Raw genomic sequence first — 17,170 nt, 5'->3', positions numbered from 1 at the left:
CAAATCCATAAACTTCAGATGCTACCTTCTGATCTCCTTGCTTCTCTCTTATCTCTCCAACTTCCAAGAGTTTTACTCTTTTTACTTTGAATGTGGCTTAATCGATCATCCTTGGATGATCCTCGATCTTCTAATTCCAGAGGAATGTAATTTGGATCTGCACTTTCTCCTGATCCCTCCTTGAGAATTTATCTCCTTTGGCTTTCTCTTGATCTCTGGATCTGAGGATTCGGTACAAAAATCGCCTCAGCTCGAGAAAGAGTTCGAGATCTTCTAGCTGGTGAGATCAGAACTCTTCCTTCTGGTTGAATTCCGACTTGCTTGATGAATGACCTCATCAAATTTTGTGTTTCAAGTATTTGATGTTGCATACTTTCAAATCGTTCAGTGATTTGATTCGGATCCAGTTCCAAATGAGAAGCAACCAGCGTATCTGCAAGTTGTTTCTCTTGTCTTTCAAAAATCTCAGCTGGATGAGGTGAGAAATCTTCCGTCATTCTTTGTTTTTGCCGAGTCTGAATTGTTGGAACTTGCAGTGTTGGAACGGTTTCTCTTGTTCTTCTTTTCGAATTTACTCTTCTCGGCTCCCTCTGGCTTGCTTCTGCCTTTCAACTGGTAATATCTCCTCTCGCTCAGGTGATTGAGCCATGACCTTTGTTCTAAACTTGTTCAAGCTGATTTCCCACAGACGGTGCCAAAATGTTGGTGCTAAATTTGCCAATAGCTTTGAACTGCAATCTTCGCACCAAGCTCTTCAAATCTTGATCGATCTAATTCGTTTGATTTCTCTGCTAGTCTCTTGTTCACTGGAAAATGAAACACCGGTTAGAAACGGAGCCGATCGTCTTGATCAGCGTCGCGTCTCCGACAGTCTAGTCAGATTTATGAAGACAGTTCTTCAGAGCTCAAAAGAGATTATGATGTGTTCTAATGGAGTAAAATCAGGAAAGAATCCAGTGTTTGAATTGATCTAAAAGACTTACCCTTGACGAGTCCTTTGCTTCCTTTTTGTATAGGTTTTCCCGCCTGCAATGTTTTTAACCGTGACCGTCAGATTGTAGCTTATGACTGGATGGCTATGATTACCCTTTCTTCGTAATCTTAATCAGACCCATAGATTACTTTGTTTAAACAATTGAACCCAATCGCATTGTCATTGGACCAGAGAGAACCAGTTTGAACCGGGACTGGGATATTTTAGTCACAACAGGTAGCAAGTCTACCCTTAGAGATAGAATCATTACCTTGCAACCCTCGGATCCCTTGTTGCAAGAAAAGCTAGAGAAGATTCCTTTGGATCCTCAAGAGGTAATTGATTTCTCTTTATTTTTCGATAATGCTCTAATGTACAGGGGAAGAACATGTGTACCGGCGAATGAAGATCTTAGAAATGAGATTATGGAGGAGTCTACAAAAAGCTTTGGGTACCCAATTGAATTTGAGCAGAACTCATCATCCCCAAACGGACGGACAGTCTGAAAGAACCATCCAAATCTTGGAGGACATGCTTCGTGCTTGTGTAGTTGACAAGAGTAGAAGTTGGGATGAGCACTTAGCATTGGTGGAGTTCGCTTACAACAACAGCTACCAGTCTACCATTGGCATGACACCGTTCAAGGCTTTATACGGCCGAACATGTAGAACTCCCCTCTATTGGGATGAAGCTAGAGAACGAAGAGTTTTGGGCCTTGAATTGATAGAAGCCACTGGAGATATGGTGGATTTGATTAGGGAAAGAACCAAGGTAGTGCAATCTAGACAGAAATCTTAGGCAGACCAAAGGAGGACAAACCTTGAATTTCGAGTAGGAGGTGGGCTTTCTGAAGGTCTCACCAATGAGAGGTGTGATGAGGTTCAACATCAAGGGGAAGCTCAGTCCAAGATATATTGGTCCTTTTGAGATTATAGAGAAAGTGGGACCGGTTGCATATCAGTTGGCACTTCCAACATCTTTGGCAGGTGTACACAATGTATTCCATGTCTCAATGCTTCTTCAATGCATGGAGAACCTGGAACACCTGTTACCACAAGAACCTGAAGGATTGAGTGTGGATTTGTCTTATGAAGAAGAGGCTGCTGAGATATTGGACCGAAAGGACAAGCAACTCCGGAATCGAACCATTCCATTGGTAAAGATTAGGTGGAAGAACCACATAGTTGAAGAAGCCTCGTGGTAGAAAGAAGATGAAATGCGAGCGAAGTATCCTATCCTTTTTGGCACCTCAAGTACGTCAATTTCAAGGATGAAATTTCTTTTAAGGGGGGAGGAATGTGAAATCACCCGGATTTCTACCCCTTTAACCTGTGTTTTCAAGATCGATAACCCGAGCCTCGAGTCGGCGAAAACTATGGGCCATTCATGTTGAGCTCGAAGGTTCAAAAATGGACCCAATGTTGGTGGATGGACCTAGTGATGACTTAACAACTATCCTAGAGTTTAAGAGAAGAGAGAAGATTAATCACGATGGTGTTTAAAGGGTGGTTTTAGCACGTCCGTAGACTGGTGATGGAGAGTTCGATTGATGAGATTAAGATATCCAAACGAAGATCGTCAAAAGACCTTTCCATCAAACCAAAAATCACAGAAATCGAAGTCCATTTGAGGGGTCAACATGCACCGGTTGGGTGGGACCGTTCGACCGCCCCAACCCCCCACTCATTTTCCAGTTTCAGGGCAAGAATCGAGTTTTTCTGTTTAAAACCCTATTGTGAGTTCCTATTCTCTCATACTCGCATTTAACAATGCTTGTGCAAGGCTGTGGCTAAAGGAGGAGGAGAAACCAAGGGAAGGAAGGGATTCTAACCATCCGGAAGCGTGCCAGCACCCAAATCATAGCGAAATCGTTAGAAACGATGAGAATCCTTAAACCCTCTTCTTTAAGCTTGGTTTTGTAAGGTGTTATTCACAATAAATGATAAATTTGGGTAGTTAATGCATGCTAGGTCTATTGAATGCTTGTGTTTAATTATATTTATGTTTCTCATTAGTTTAGAAGTGGTTTGTGCGAATCGTTGCTAACGATTTCGGGTTTTGACTCTTCAAGACGCCCGCGGGCGATTCAGAGAGCCAAATTTAGGGCTTTTTGATCTAGAATGAATTACATCAAATTGAAGGTGCCCTTAGGACCTTATTGCTGCCAATTAGACATTCCCAAGGTTTCGTTTTGATTCAACTTCGAATCGATGGTGAAATATTGATTTTTGTCGAAACTAGGTTAAAAACGACAGGTTTGAACCTAGTTGACGGATTAGGCTTTTGTTGGGTGATTTTGGGAACTCTATTAAAACTTAATTGATTTCTAAATTGTATCTATTAATCTTCTTACATGATTAGATTTATTTTGATTATAATCTCCGACTCGTGAGTGCGACTTTATGGAACTTTGGAGAGCTTATACTAACTAGAAATGTGAGGAATATACTTAACCTTATCTTGCATGTTTAATTATGTTAATTAATCTTCATTATTGATATCTTGCCTTGCTTTAGCATTTATTATCTTGTGATTATGTGTGGGACTTAGCACAAATGAAAGGTAAGAAATATGTTTACTTCTATTTTTCAATATTCTTTGAATGGTGATATAAGAATGTATGAGATTGGATGGATTGGGTTTTTCTTTTACATTTTAAATCTTAAATTATTGATATGAACATATATGGATGATGTTGATAGATTATTCCTTTTATTTTATGTTGCTAACTAGGGTTGTGGGTTCGCCCATTACCCTAGTGACCTTATGTGGTTGCCTAGATTGTGATTAGGGAATGGGAAATGCCCTTTTGACATTTCTGTCATCGGACACCGGAGGAGGTGGTATGGGATGCATTCCTATTGTGCCCCTTGGTGTTTTCCTTGATTACTGATTCACATACCTAGGGCATGTATAGAAGTGTTTGGCTAGGTGACTTCATGAGTACTACTACCTTTCCGGCACTGGTATTGAAATCAGTTAACTCGTGATGTTAGTGGTTGGATCCTGAGTGTCAAGCAAGCCCACTATCATCATGGAGAGGTAGAGTTGCATATAATAGATAAGGGCTCATGGGCGCTCAAGACCGGTAACCAACCCATGAGAGGACATGGAGAGCATCTTGTACATTATATGTGGATGACCGATGGGTTAGGAATGGGGTCCAACAGATGCCTCCCGTTGAAAATTTCATTCATATGTGGGAAGGTATCGAACGAAAAGGGCACTAGGTGTCACATCCACCCAGCCGGTACCCTACCTGGCATACCCGAGTGTGTGATCCACAACCCCAAAGAACAAGTATCGAGGAAATCATCCTCCCACATACACAATAACATAATCATGAACAAGATATAATCAATGTGTAATAATATAAACAAGAGATCAAAATAAGAAGAGATGATGACAATATAATCAGAGTGCGGAAAGAATGATATCAATATATATAATAATCAAAATGTAGAGTGTGGAGAAAATCACTCCACATATCACAGTAGAAATGCAGCTCGAAAACTAAAAAGAAAAGATTACAACTGATTCTCAAAAAAGAGAAAGAAAATAAATAATCAAACTAAACTAAAGTCTCTTCTGTCTTAAAAAGTGTATACAGATACCCGAAAGGGGCCATTGTTGGTAGGGTTGCAAATAGTCAGACTTGGGCTCACGGGCGCTCGAAGATCGGTGAGTCATATCCGTGAGGGGACGTGAGAGCTTCCCGTTTACTATTTGTGGATGACCAATGGGGTTGATGAGTCCGGTGAGTAATATCCGTGACTCTAGTGTGAAGGATACTGGAAAGGATAGCCCGGGGCGAGGAATGGACATATCTGGATCTGACATGGTATGACTGAGTAGATGACTTGCATTGGGCTAGGCTTTACCGTCACATGCGCCAATGCTTATACCAATGGTGATGTGAGAGAGTGGTGACCTAAACCCCAGCCATGGAATTGTCCAAGATGGATGTAGGACCCAATTCACATCGTAGAACCCAAGATACCTGGATGATTGAGGGAAGAGTGATTTGAGACCTACCCAAGGAAGTATGGTGCTATGACTTAAAGCATGTCTACCATAGAGACTAGCATATGTAGAGTTAGAATCATAATTGCATCATATGTCTCATATCATTTGCGACTTGGATCATATGGTTTATGTATTATGGATTAACTGCCCTGCTGAGTTCCGTTGAACTCATTCCTTTCTGTGCATTTGCTTTGTTAGACTATCCTACAGGTTTTGAAGAGTCCAATGGCACGTCCTTTGAAGCACCCTATGATGAGTCACACTACCCTCAGAGTAGTGGCTAATATGAAGATTATTGTGAGGGTACCGAAGAGGACTATGCTGCACACCAGGATTAGCCCGATACTGGTGTTGGAGCAGCTGTACTGGACTTTGGATATCTACACCTATGAGGATGTGTTTTATGTGACTGATGAAACATTTATTTAATATTACATTTTGGATTCTCCTTTAAAACCGGATCTAATTCAACTTTCTTGGATATACTCTTTTGATGGGATTTGTAAACTTAACTTGATTTTGCTACTTTCCTCTGCCGTGTGAGAAAGTGACTTCTGATCACTCTCTCTCTCTCTCTCTCTCTCTCTCTCTCTCATTTTGGTTTCTATATATATATATCTTGGTATCATCTTTATCTGATTGTTTGTTTTATCTTATTCTTGATTCTTTATTATATGCTTAAACCATGATTATTATCGTTCATGATTGTGTTAACGCGTATGTGGGAGGCATTGTTGCTCGATACTTGACCTTTGGGACTGTGGATCACATACCCGGGTATGCCTGATGGGGTACCGGCTGGGTGGATGTGACACACGAACTAGCCTGGACCAGCTCGAACTAGTGCGGGCCGAGGTTGTTCAGCCCAAACACAGCCCATTAAACTTCGGTTCAGGCTATAACGGGCCGGTTCGGTCCTGTTTTAACAATTCAAGTTAGGTTTTGACACCCTTAACTGCAACCTAGTGAAGGGCAAAAGCACCATCCCCATTGCTGATAGAGTGACAAAGAGCTCCAACACCCCTGAATTGCAAGGTTCAATTTGATTAGAATGAGTCGGTGGAATTAGGTTCTATAGGATCATACTTGTAAAAAAATAAAAAATAAATAAATAATATAAAAATTTTTTGTTTGGTTCTCCTAATTCTAACAAGTGAATTTGGCTGAAAAACCGTTTGGTTACCTGATTCTGACAAATGAATATGTTAGAAGAACTGTTTGATTACCTGATTCTATGACTGGTTTCAACTTGGATCACTTGAAAAACCATTTGGTTATTGATTCTGTGAGTTGATTCAACCGAATTAGTGAATTATATATTTTTAAAACCTTAGAAAAAATATATATACTTCTATTAACACCAAAAAGCAACGAAAGCAACTCGTTCATGAGCTAGGGACTCAACATACAAAAATTAGAAATTTAACTAGTAGTTCTTACTACTTTGGCATTAGTTCAAAGAGGTATTTTTTTGAATAGTAGCATCAAAATTCAATTAAAGTAATGATAATAAACAACCAAAAATTCAAAATTCTCATCACCCATCACTATTAATATGCACAAGCTTAGTTATTCAACTAGATGTTGCTTCTGTTATGCAATTTCAACTTCCACAAGGAATACATTGATTGCGTTTACAAACACGGTGACCACTAACCTGCAACAGAATCATCTATGAAAATGTCTAGTTGTGATTGCGTTGTGGTTAGACCTGGTCACATCCACATTTGTTCCTTTTAGTTGATTATGTAGAAATTATAAATTAGACCAACTAGCTATTCACAATTAAGCAAATTTTGCAGAAGAACAAAATGACAAACATAAATAAAATTCAGGTTGGGTTTAGTTGAATTACTTTCGTATCTTCTCTAATCATGTTGGATAACTAAATTTAGTCCATAAAACTACAATAGTAGCATATCTTTAAGTTTATTAGGGTTATAGAAAACGAGAAAATGAAAATAGATAGAAAAGATTAGGGGATACGGCAAATGCACCAAAATAAGTTTCGTCACTCTTCACTATCATTCGACTCCAAAAGGAAAATAAGCTCAGATGATAGACCAGTATTTCTGCTATAACTTACAAGGTAATTTCCTTTTGCCAACACACTAGATGAGTTCTTTACCACCAGGACAAGGTCACCCCTAATCCCAGGTTGAGAAATTCGTGAATGATGTATAGTAGGATTCATGTTAATGAAGACTAACAATACATGAGAGGTCAAAAGTACCTCTTTGAAAAGGTCTCCATCACACAGACATACACAAAGTTGGAGAAGTTCCAGATGATCTCCTCTGCAAGGAGGAACAATAAATAAAATAGAAGCATGTACCTTGGCATGAGAATCCTAAAAATAGATAAAGCAAAAGAAAGAACTCATGAAAATTTGGACGATATTTGAACCAGAGTCAGGAACTAGAAGAAAGTGAAACCCTTGAAGACGATAAGTGTAAGAAAAGAAAGTAACGTGCACAATTGCCAAGAACACAGCCTGGATCATCAGTTTTATAAGAAAAAATGGAATGCAAAATCATATGTTTAGAAGAAACGAAACACATAGAAGGATGAACAAGCTGCTCCATTTCGTTCTCCTGTGTTTAGAGCTTTTGATGGAGGATGTCACAGTTTAGGATAACAGCGAAGGTGTTTCATTTGACTTACAATTTCTAATGGTTATAAGAATTTTCTTCCTCTATTAGAGAAGGTTCACTGCCTTTCATGCAGTATTGACTGTTCATAGACTACAACCTTACTTAATGGGTTTATAATATATCAGAGATAGAAAACAACTAATGGTCATCGGATTAAGCATTGCCTAGCTTAAGTCTTAACTCTTTGACCTCTTTCACCTATTTGTGCATCCTCCCAAGGAAACAAATGTCTGCTAGCCACACAGAACACTTGCACCCTTCCAACCCCTCAACAGGACGTCTAGAAGAAGAAAAGAAAGTTGACTCAAAAAAGGGCAAGAATGTAAAAAAAATAACAGAAGCAACTCCAAATAAAACCAAGAAACACAAACTAATTCAAACCACATGATAAACCTGACATCAAGGCAAATCAAAATTAAAATGATTGATTCAATTCCAACGAAGGAGGTATAGGGAAAAAAAAAGAAGAAAATTTTCAGGCTTAACAACATAAATGCATTTTCCATTACCAGTACAAAAAGAATGATTCCTACTAAAGAAATGTGAGATGAAATTGAAAACAATAAGAACTTGTGTTGAACAGGGTAGAAGAACTTTTTGATTAAACATTTGAGTTTGCAACCCTGAAAAACCAATAGCTTGTCAATGCCTTTGATTTTGTAGAGGTCGAAGTAGAAGATGCGAGAGGCAAGTAAAATTAGAAACCAAAGACTTGTAGAGAGACTTGCAGAGAGACAAAGACAAGGGTTAGCAGAGAAGAAGAAGTTTGCTTTTCCCACGATACGTTGTGATTCCATTGAATCACCTATATTTATAACATGGCTCAATTTTGTATGATTCTATTTGGAAACCACCTCTTGATGTGTTTTCCATAGGATCACCCATTTTACATTAAATTGTGGAATCACTTGTGTGAAATCCCCCAGATTTCTACCCCTATAACCCGTGGTTTCAAGATCTATAACCCGGGCCTCGAGTCGGCGACAACTATGGGTCATTCATGTCGTGCCCGAAGGTTCGAAAATGGACTCAACATTGGTGGATGGATCTAGTGATGACTCAACAACTCTCCTAGAGTTTAAAAGAAAAGAAAAGATTAATCACGATGGTGTTAAAAGGGCGGTTTTGGCACGATCGTAGACTGGCGATGGAGAGTCCGATTGACGAGATTAAGGTATCCAAATGAAGAACGTCGAAAGACCTTTCCATCAAACCAAAAATCACCAAAATCAGAGTCCATTTGAGGGGTCAACATGCACCGGTTGTGTGGGACCGGTCAACCTCCCCAACCCCCCACCCATTTTCTAGCTTCGAGGTAGAATTGGGTTTTTACTGTTTAAAACCCTATTTTGAGTTCCTATTCTCTCATACTCGCACTTTATAATGCTTGTGCGAGGCTGAGGCTAAAGTAGGAGGAGAAACCAAGGGAAGGAAGGGATTCTAACCATTCGGAAGCGTGCGAACACCTAAATCATAGCGAAATCGTTAGAAAATGTGCACAATAATAGGCTCAATATGAACTTAGAAATTCATCTTAATAGTTGCATAATGAATCTAACTTGAATAAGATACAATAAGAATATAAAACACAAAGTCACAAATGCTATTAATTAAACAAAAGTATAAAGCACAATAAAGTATATGAAATATTCAAGTGCATAACTTATAAAATACTTATGTTCTAAAATATTATAAATGCAATATCAAGTGAAAGAGTGTGGGCAAACACGCATAGTAAAATACAAAATATGTGTTCGAAACATAATAAAGCCGAGTTGAGTAACTAGAGGAATCAATGATAATAGATTACACAAACAAGGTCGCTAATGCTGGGTGGTGCTGAAGGCATTTACTAACGAAGGAAGTTCTCTCAATTTTCTCCCTCAATTTCTCTATGTTGGTGAGATCCACCCCGAAGTGTCTAAATATATAGGTCAAGAGACGCCGGTACCCAAGGTGTGATACCTCAGGGTGTTGCATCCTTTGTATCACAGCACGTTGAATGATATATACAAGATCAATGGGATATTCCACATATAAAGCAAAAAGGGTATGTGGAGAGAGCTTACGTTTGGTCTCGCGGATGAGATCCACCAAATCTCCCGTTCGAGCATCGCACGTAGCTATCTAACTTAGTAGTGCAGTAGAACCCACCCAAAAGTAAAAGAGAGAGTGAGAAGAACGAAAAGATTGAAAGAAGAAAAAAAAAAGTGTGAAAAGGTGCAATTTTTGGGGTGGGCAGTCGTATAAAACTACCCCCCAACCCACCTGGGCACGCATGAGTGCACACAACAAATAGCACTTGCGCAGCGCACGTCGCATGGGCAGTTTGAGCGGCGCGCGCACCGCATGCATTGGGGACTAGCTAGAGACCTGGTCAGTCGACCGGTCACCCAACTGGCTGACCGACCGGTCCTCCTTAGGTCCCCTCTTCTTTTTGGGTTTCTGAGACTAGGGAACCCCCGGTCGAGTGGGCGGTCAAATGGGTGCAACCGGCCCAACCCCCGGCCCCTAGAAAAGTGGTTTTTGGTCATTTTTTAGCTTTTCAAACTTGTCCAATGCATGTATATGATTCCAATGGTTGTTTTGCTTCAATTTAATGCGTTAGTTGGGTGTCTTGAGCTTGTGCATTTGTGATTTGGGAAGACTATAGTGGCGGCACTCCAAGCGAAGGAACTAGTGGGGCTGCTAAACTTTGTTCTTCCATAGGAGAAAAGAAGGGAGAGAAGTCCATTATAGTGGCGGCACTCCAAGCAAAGGAACTAGTGGGGGTGCTAAACTTTGTTCTTCCATAGGACAAAAGAAGGAAGACAAGTCCATTGAAGACATTGAAGTAGTGAAGAACTTCAAGGATGTGTTCCCCGATGAATTACCCAGTATACCCCTAGAAAGAGAGTTGGATTTTGCCATTGAACTAGTACCTGGAGCTACACCTGTCACATCCCCCCAGCCGGTACCCTAACTGGCATACCCAGGGAGTGATCCATAGCCCCGAAGATCAAGTATCGAGGAAATCATCCTCCCACATATACAATAACATAATAAAAAATAGGAATTAATCAAGGTTTAATATTATAAACAAGGTTCAAAACAAAAATGAATAATCAGTATAATCAGAGTGTGGAAAAGATACCGGATATCCAATGATATCAAAAAGGAGTAAAGTGAGGCGGAAACTCACTTCACCAAAATAGCGGAACGTAGTATGAAAGTCAAAAGGAGTTACAACTGAAACAAATGTACTAAGAAATAAACTAAGATCAAGCGTCTTCTAGTTTATAGATAACGTCTTCATAAGTATGGACTTCGTCAATCCAATGAATCCGTTCTAACTCTATGCTGTTTTCAAAAGTAGTACACAGCTTGATCCGCCGGGGGATCATCAGAGTAATCTTGATAGTCGCCAGCACCTTGCGTGTAATACGCTTCATTGGATTGTGCTTCACTGTACTGCTCGTCATAATAATCTGTATCTGCAAGATAATCTAAACAAAGAATATACAAAAAGGAATGAGTTTCGAAGAAACTCAGTAAGGTAGTTAATCCATAACATCATAGATAACATGTGGCAAAACATAACATGATGCAATGCAGTATGAAACAAATAAAGTGTGAATGCATCTAGCTCTATGTATGCTGGTCTCTATGGTAGACATGCATTAAGTCATAGCACCGTACTTCTTTGGGAAGGTCCGCTCACACCCTCAACCATATAAGATATCTTGGGTTCCCTCAACCATTTAAGGTATCTTGGGCAGCCGGTTGGTAATGGGTCCTGCATCCCTCTCGGACAAACCATGGTAGGGGTTAAGTCAACACACTCTCTCACAACCATTTGGCATAAGTACTGGCGCATGTCAGGGAAAAGCCTAGCCCAATGCAAGTCATCTAGTCAGTTACATCAACTCAGGTCCAGATACTTCCATTCCTCGTCCCTAACGATCCTTTCCGGTATCCTTTCCACTAGAGTCCTAATAGTCCCTGACTACGGACTCATCAACCCTATTGGTTATCCACATATGGTAAACGGGAAGCTCTTGTGTCCCCTCATGGATCATTTCACCGGTCTTGAGCGCCCATGAGCCCAAGTCTAGCCATATGCAACCCTCCAATAAATGGCCCCCACAATGTGATTCCCGTCCTCTCACGGGTTGGTTACCGGTCTTGAGCGCCCGTGAATCCCCATTGCTACCACTGGTCGTTTGGTCTCAATACCCTTCCGAATCGGGTCTGATATAACAGGGGTATATCCTAGCCAAACACTGCTAGACATCCCTAGGTATGACAACCATTGATTCGGGAAAGTGTCGATGGGCAACCCCGGAAACATCCCATACTATTTCCGATAATGTCCAAGGACAGAAGTGTCAAAAGGACACCTCCCAATCCCAAACCAAACTTAATCAAACACATTCTCAAATCAGTCATGACATACACAACCAGTAGTTCATCATATAAAAGAGAATGTAAAAGCAAAATCAGATTAAGCAATAATAAGTAATTCATATAACATGAATAATGAAAAAGATGATATAAACAAGTGCTACTGTTCCCATAGTAGGAGATCAGAATTAAAATACAACAACAGTAGGTAATCTCATAGTTTCATAAAGTAGAAACCAGAGAACAAGCAATCTATGTAGTTAAGGAATTAACTGTCCTTACCTTCTAACTTGGATGGGATCTTAAAGAATCAAGTATGATCTTGACTAAACCTGAAAAGACAGTCCTAAACAAGTGCACACAACATGTTAGGAAAGATGCATAAAGGAAAAGATCATAAATCAATCGAAACAGACCAAGATTGAGGTTGTTGTACTCATTGGTCGATTGATTGGTCTGCTGGACCAGTCGACCAATGAGTCGACCAATGCAGACAGTGGCCTGCAAGAATCCGAATTTTGAGAATCCAGAACCGAATTCGATGGTTCAAAAGGGTACAAATTAGAGGGGAATTATCATGGTAGTATTCTAGGGTATAGAGGATATCAAATCATAAATCAAATCAAGTTCCCAAATTATAACCTAGGAACACAAAGGTTAACCTACTAGGTTAAACATAGATTATGAGAGAAAAATATTATAATCAAAGATTCAAGAATTAGGATATGAGGATTACAGATATAGTAAAGAAAACACATTGATTGGTTTACCATGATCAAACTAGAGGTTCTTGATCTTACCCAAGAATTAGGGTTTTACCCTTTTTGGTTCCCTCGGAAATAATTGAGAGTTCTGGATGAAGGGAGATAAATTGTTAGCCAAAAATAACAAGAAGGGTCATTCAATGATGAAGTTTAGGTTAACACAATATTACCCAAGAAGATTTTCCTTCACAAGGGAGGTTACCAAAATCTCTCCAGACGATCTCACAAGTTAGGGTTTCAAAGGATTAGGGTTAGGGTTTCGAAGATTCCACTGGCTGAGGTTAAGATCATGATGATGATCGTGGATCTTAAAGATCATGATGAGATCATGGAATAGATGGTTGCAAGAGTGCATCATCTTATTCCTGATCTCAACGAAGAACAGAATTAAAGAAAGAAAATCAGAGGTAGAAGAGAGAGAGAGTGAAATCATACCTTTGCTGTAGGAGGATGAAGAATTCTTCAAGTCTTTGCGAGAGATCACCAAAGAATGCAAGGGAATGGGTTAGATTAGGGTTCTAACTCGTTCCAGAGGCTTAGGAGGCAGAGGAGGCGGAGTATTCCCGAGATTAGACTTAAATAGAAGAGACAGGATTCAAATTTCAAAAACAGAATCAATTGGTCGATTGGTCCAATCGACCAATGAGTCGACCAATCAAGACAACAACTTCAAAACAGGGAATTGAAGGCTCAGATCAAGTCCAAACATCAAGGGGTTTTGCACACACCTAGAGTGATATACCTAGGAGTTAGAAATGCCTTTGAATCAATACAGAGACCACTCCAAGACCATCAACTAATCCAATCTTCATCCGGGTGCAGTTTCCACCATTTGGACACTAGCATCAACACTCATGGATTCCAATCCAGCCATCAAATCTTCAACAGAAATGGCCCAAAGATGACTTCTTGCCTTACTTCGGGTCACTGGTCCTACAAATAACAAAGTTTCCGGATTAGGGTCAGGGCTGGGTTTCACATTCTCCCCCCCTTAAAGAAATTTCGTAGTCGAAATTGAAAGCGTACCTGTGCTTCCAAAGAGGTGAGGAAACTTCTCCTTCATATCTTCTTCCTTCTCCCAAGAAGCTTCTTCCGGGGTATGGTCCTTCCAATGAATCTTTACCAAAGGAATGGTGCGATTCCGCAATTGCTTGTCTTTCTTATCCAAAATTTCAGCTGGCTCTTCATCATAGGTAAGATCAGCACTAAGTCCTTCAGGTGCTTGCTGTAAGACATGTTCCGGATTTTCAACATATTTCCGGAGCATTGAGATGTGGAACACATTATGCACAACAGCAATAGCCGGAGGTAATGCCAATCGATAAGCAAAGGGTCCAACCTTTTCCAAAATCTCAAAAGGTCCAATGAAACGAGGGCTAAGCTTTCCTTTAACATTAAATCTCGTCACACCCTTCATTGGTGAAACCTTCAAGAAAACTTTCTCTCCAACTTAAAATTCCAGATCAGTCCTTCTCTTGTCAGCATAGGATTTCTGTCTTGACTGAGCAGACTTAATCCTTTCTCTTATCATATCCACCATTGCGCTTGTAGCTTCAATCATTTCAGGACCTAAGACTTTTCTTTCACCCGTCTCAGTCCAATATAATGGTGTTCTACAAGTGCAACCATACAAAGCCTTAAATGGAGCCATGCCTATCGTTGCTTGATAACTATTATTATAGGCAAACTCAACCAAAGCTAAGTGTTCTTCCCAATTTCCACCCATATTCACCACGCAAGATCTGAGCATGTCTTCCAAAGTCTGAATTGTCGGCTCAGATTGTCCATCTGACTGTGGATGATGAGATGTACTCAAGTTCAATTGGGTTCCCAAGGCCTTCTGTAAACTGTTCCAAAACCTTGAGGTGAACCTAGGATCACGATCGGACACAATACTCAATGGTACACCATGTAGACGAACCACATTATCCACATAAAGTCTAGCTAGCTTATCCAAAGTATGAGTGATCTTCATAGGAATAAAATAGGCTGATTTGGTCAACCTATCAACAATCACCCACACAGTGTCATTGCCTTTACTTGTCCGAGGCAAGCTAGTCACGAAGTCCATAGAGATATCTTCCCACTTCCAATTAGGAATAGGAAGGGGCTGAAGCAATCCAGATGGAGGTTGATGAACGGCTTTTACACGTTGGCAAGTCTCACACTTGGCAACAAAATCATCAACATCGGCCTTCAAACCAATCCACCAAAAATGTTCCTTCAAGTCCTTGTACATCTTGGTGCTTCCAGGGTGTACTGTAAAGATTGATTGGTGTGCTTCCTTCAATATTTCCTTCTTAAGATCTTCATTTGCTGGCACACACAATCTACCTCTAAACAATAAAGCACCATCCAAAGATATACCAAAGTCGGGATCTGACTCAGGATTCGAAGAAATCTTCTCAACCTTGTCCTTAAGTTCTAGATCAAAACTCTGCAAAGCAACAATCTTATCTCTAAGACCAGACCTTGCCATCATAGCAGAAAGAACAACATCAGAATTCTCAGGAACAACTTCCAAATCAAAACTCTCAATAGAAGCCAACAAGGGTAGACTCAAAGCATTCAAATCCAAAACCTTCTTCTGAATCTTCCTACTAAGAGCATCAGCAACAACGTTTGCCTTACCAGGGTGATACTGAATATCACAATCATAATCAGAGACTAGTTCCAACCATCTTCTTTGCCTCATGTTTAACTCTTTCTGGGTAAAGAAGTATTTCAAACTCTTATGATCCGTGAATATGGCAATTTTCTCACCATAGAGGTAATGTCTCCAAATCTTCAAAGCAAAAACAACATCGGCAAGCTCTAAATCATGAGTGGGGTAATTCCGCTCATAATCCTTCAATTGTCGAGAGGCATAGGATACAAGCTTACCGTGCTGCATCAGTACACAACCCAAACCAATCTTCGACGCATCAGTATAGATTGTCATACCGCCAGAACTATCAGGTATAGTCAAAACCGGGGCACTTGTCAGTCTATCCTTCAATTCTTGGAAATTCTTCTCACAAGCGTCAGACCAAACAAACTTCTCTTCTTTCCGGGTTAACTTAGTCATAGGAGCAGCTAACCGAGAAAAGTTCTCAATAAACCTTCTGTAGTAACCTGCTGGACCAAGGAAACTTCTTATTTCCGTTACGCTCTTCGGTCTTTCCCACAAAGAATCGCTTGGACTTTTTCAGGATCAACACGAATACCTTCAGCAGAAACCACATGGCCGAGGAATACTACACTCTTGAGCCAGAAATCACACTTGCTAAACTTAGCATAAAGTTTCTTTTCTCGTAGTCTTTGCAAAGTGAAATTCAGATGCCTTTCATGCTCTTCTTCACTTTTTGAATAAATCAGAATATCGTCAATGAAGACAATCACAAACTTATCGAGCACATCATGAAAGACTCGGTTCATGAGGTCCATGAACACAAAGCAGAGCATTAGTCAATCCAAAAGGCATGACTCGAAATTCATAATGGTCATACCTTGTTCGGAAAGCTGTCTTGAAGACATCACTTGACTTCACTTTCAACTGGTGATATCCAGACCTTAAGTCAATCTTTGAGAACACAGCTGCACCCTTCAATTGATCAAAGAGATTGTCAATCCGGGGCAGCGGGTATCTATTCTTGATAGTCAACTTATTCAACTCACGGTAATCAATGCACAGACGCATACTACCATCCTTCTTTTTGACGAACAAGACCGGAGCTCCCCAAGGTGACACACTAGGTTGTATGAAACCTCTTTCAATGAGCTCATTTAACTGGTTTTGCAACTCTTTTAACTCAGTAGGAGCCATCCTATATGGAGCCTTAGATATCGGAGCGGCACCAGGGACGAGATCAATAGAAAACTCAACATCCCTATCTGGAGGCACTCCCGATAGATCATCAGGGAAGACATCAACAAAGTCACAGACAACCTTGACTTCGTCAACTCTTTTCTCAACTTTTCTCTTGCCTTCAAAAGAAGCATCATCTACTATGGTGTAGATTTGCATCAGTGTAGACAATATCTTTTTACAAACCCTTCTTTTCTCACCTTGAAATTCAAAAACTGAACCTACGCAAGTATGAAATTGGATCTTTCTCGAGGAGCAAAGAAATACAGCTTTGTGGGCTGTTAACCAGTCAATTCCCAAAATAACATCGAAGACTTTCATATCAAGAAGTACCAAATTAGCTTCCAAGTTCATCTTACCAACCAACACAGGACATTTAACTAATCCTTTATCTAGTTTCACAATAGGACTAGTAGGTGTACTAATCAATAAACAACTAGACAATTTCTCAGGGATTAGGTCAGTCTTCTTAGTGAATGCAGGTGATATGAACGAATGAGATGCACCCGTATCAAATAAAACA

The 17,170-nt window shown here is 40.1% G+C and overlaps 1 pseudogene; it reads left to right on the top strand.

Moving 5' to 3' along the window:
- Positions 1 to 1,390: 1,390 nt before the first annotated feature.
- LOC149026508 (uncharacterized) overlaps positions 1,391 to 17,170 on the top strand; it is a 33,656-nt pseudogene continuing 17,876 nt past the window's right edge.

Source organism: Hakea prostrata, chromosome 1, assembly GCF_041222555.1.
Source record: "Hakea prostrata isolate BN-2017 chromosome 1, UWA_Hpros_2, whole genome shotgun sequence".
NCBI classification, from domain to species: domain Eukaryota; kingdom Viridiplantae; phylum Streptophyta; class Magnoliopsida; order Proteales; family Proteaceae; genus Hakea; species Hakea prostrata.
The sequence above is the reverse complement of the archived record's forward strand: the minus strand, read 5'-3'. Positions and strand labels throughout refer to the sequence as shown.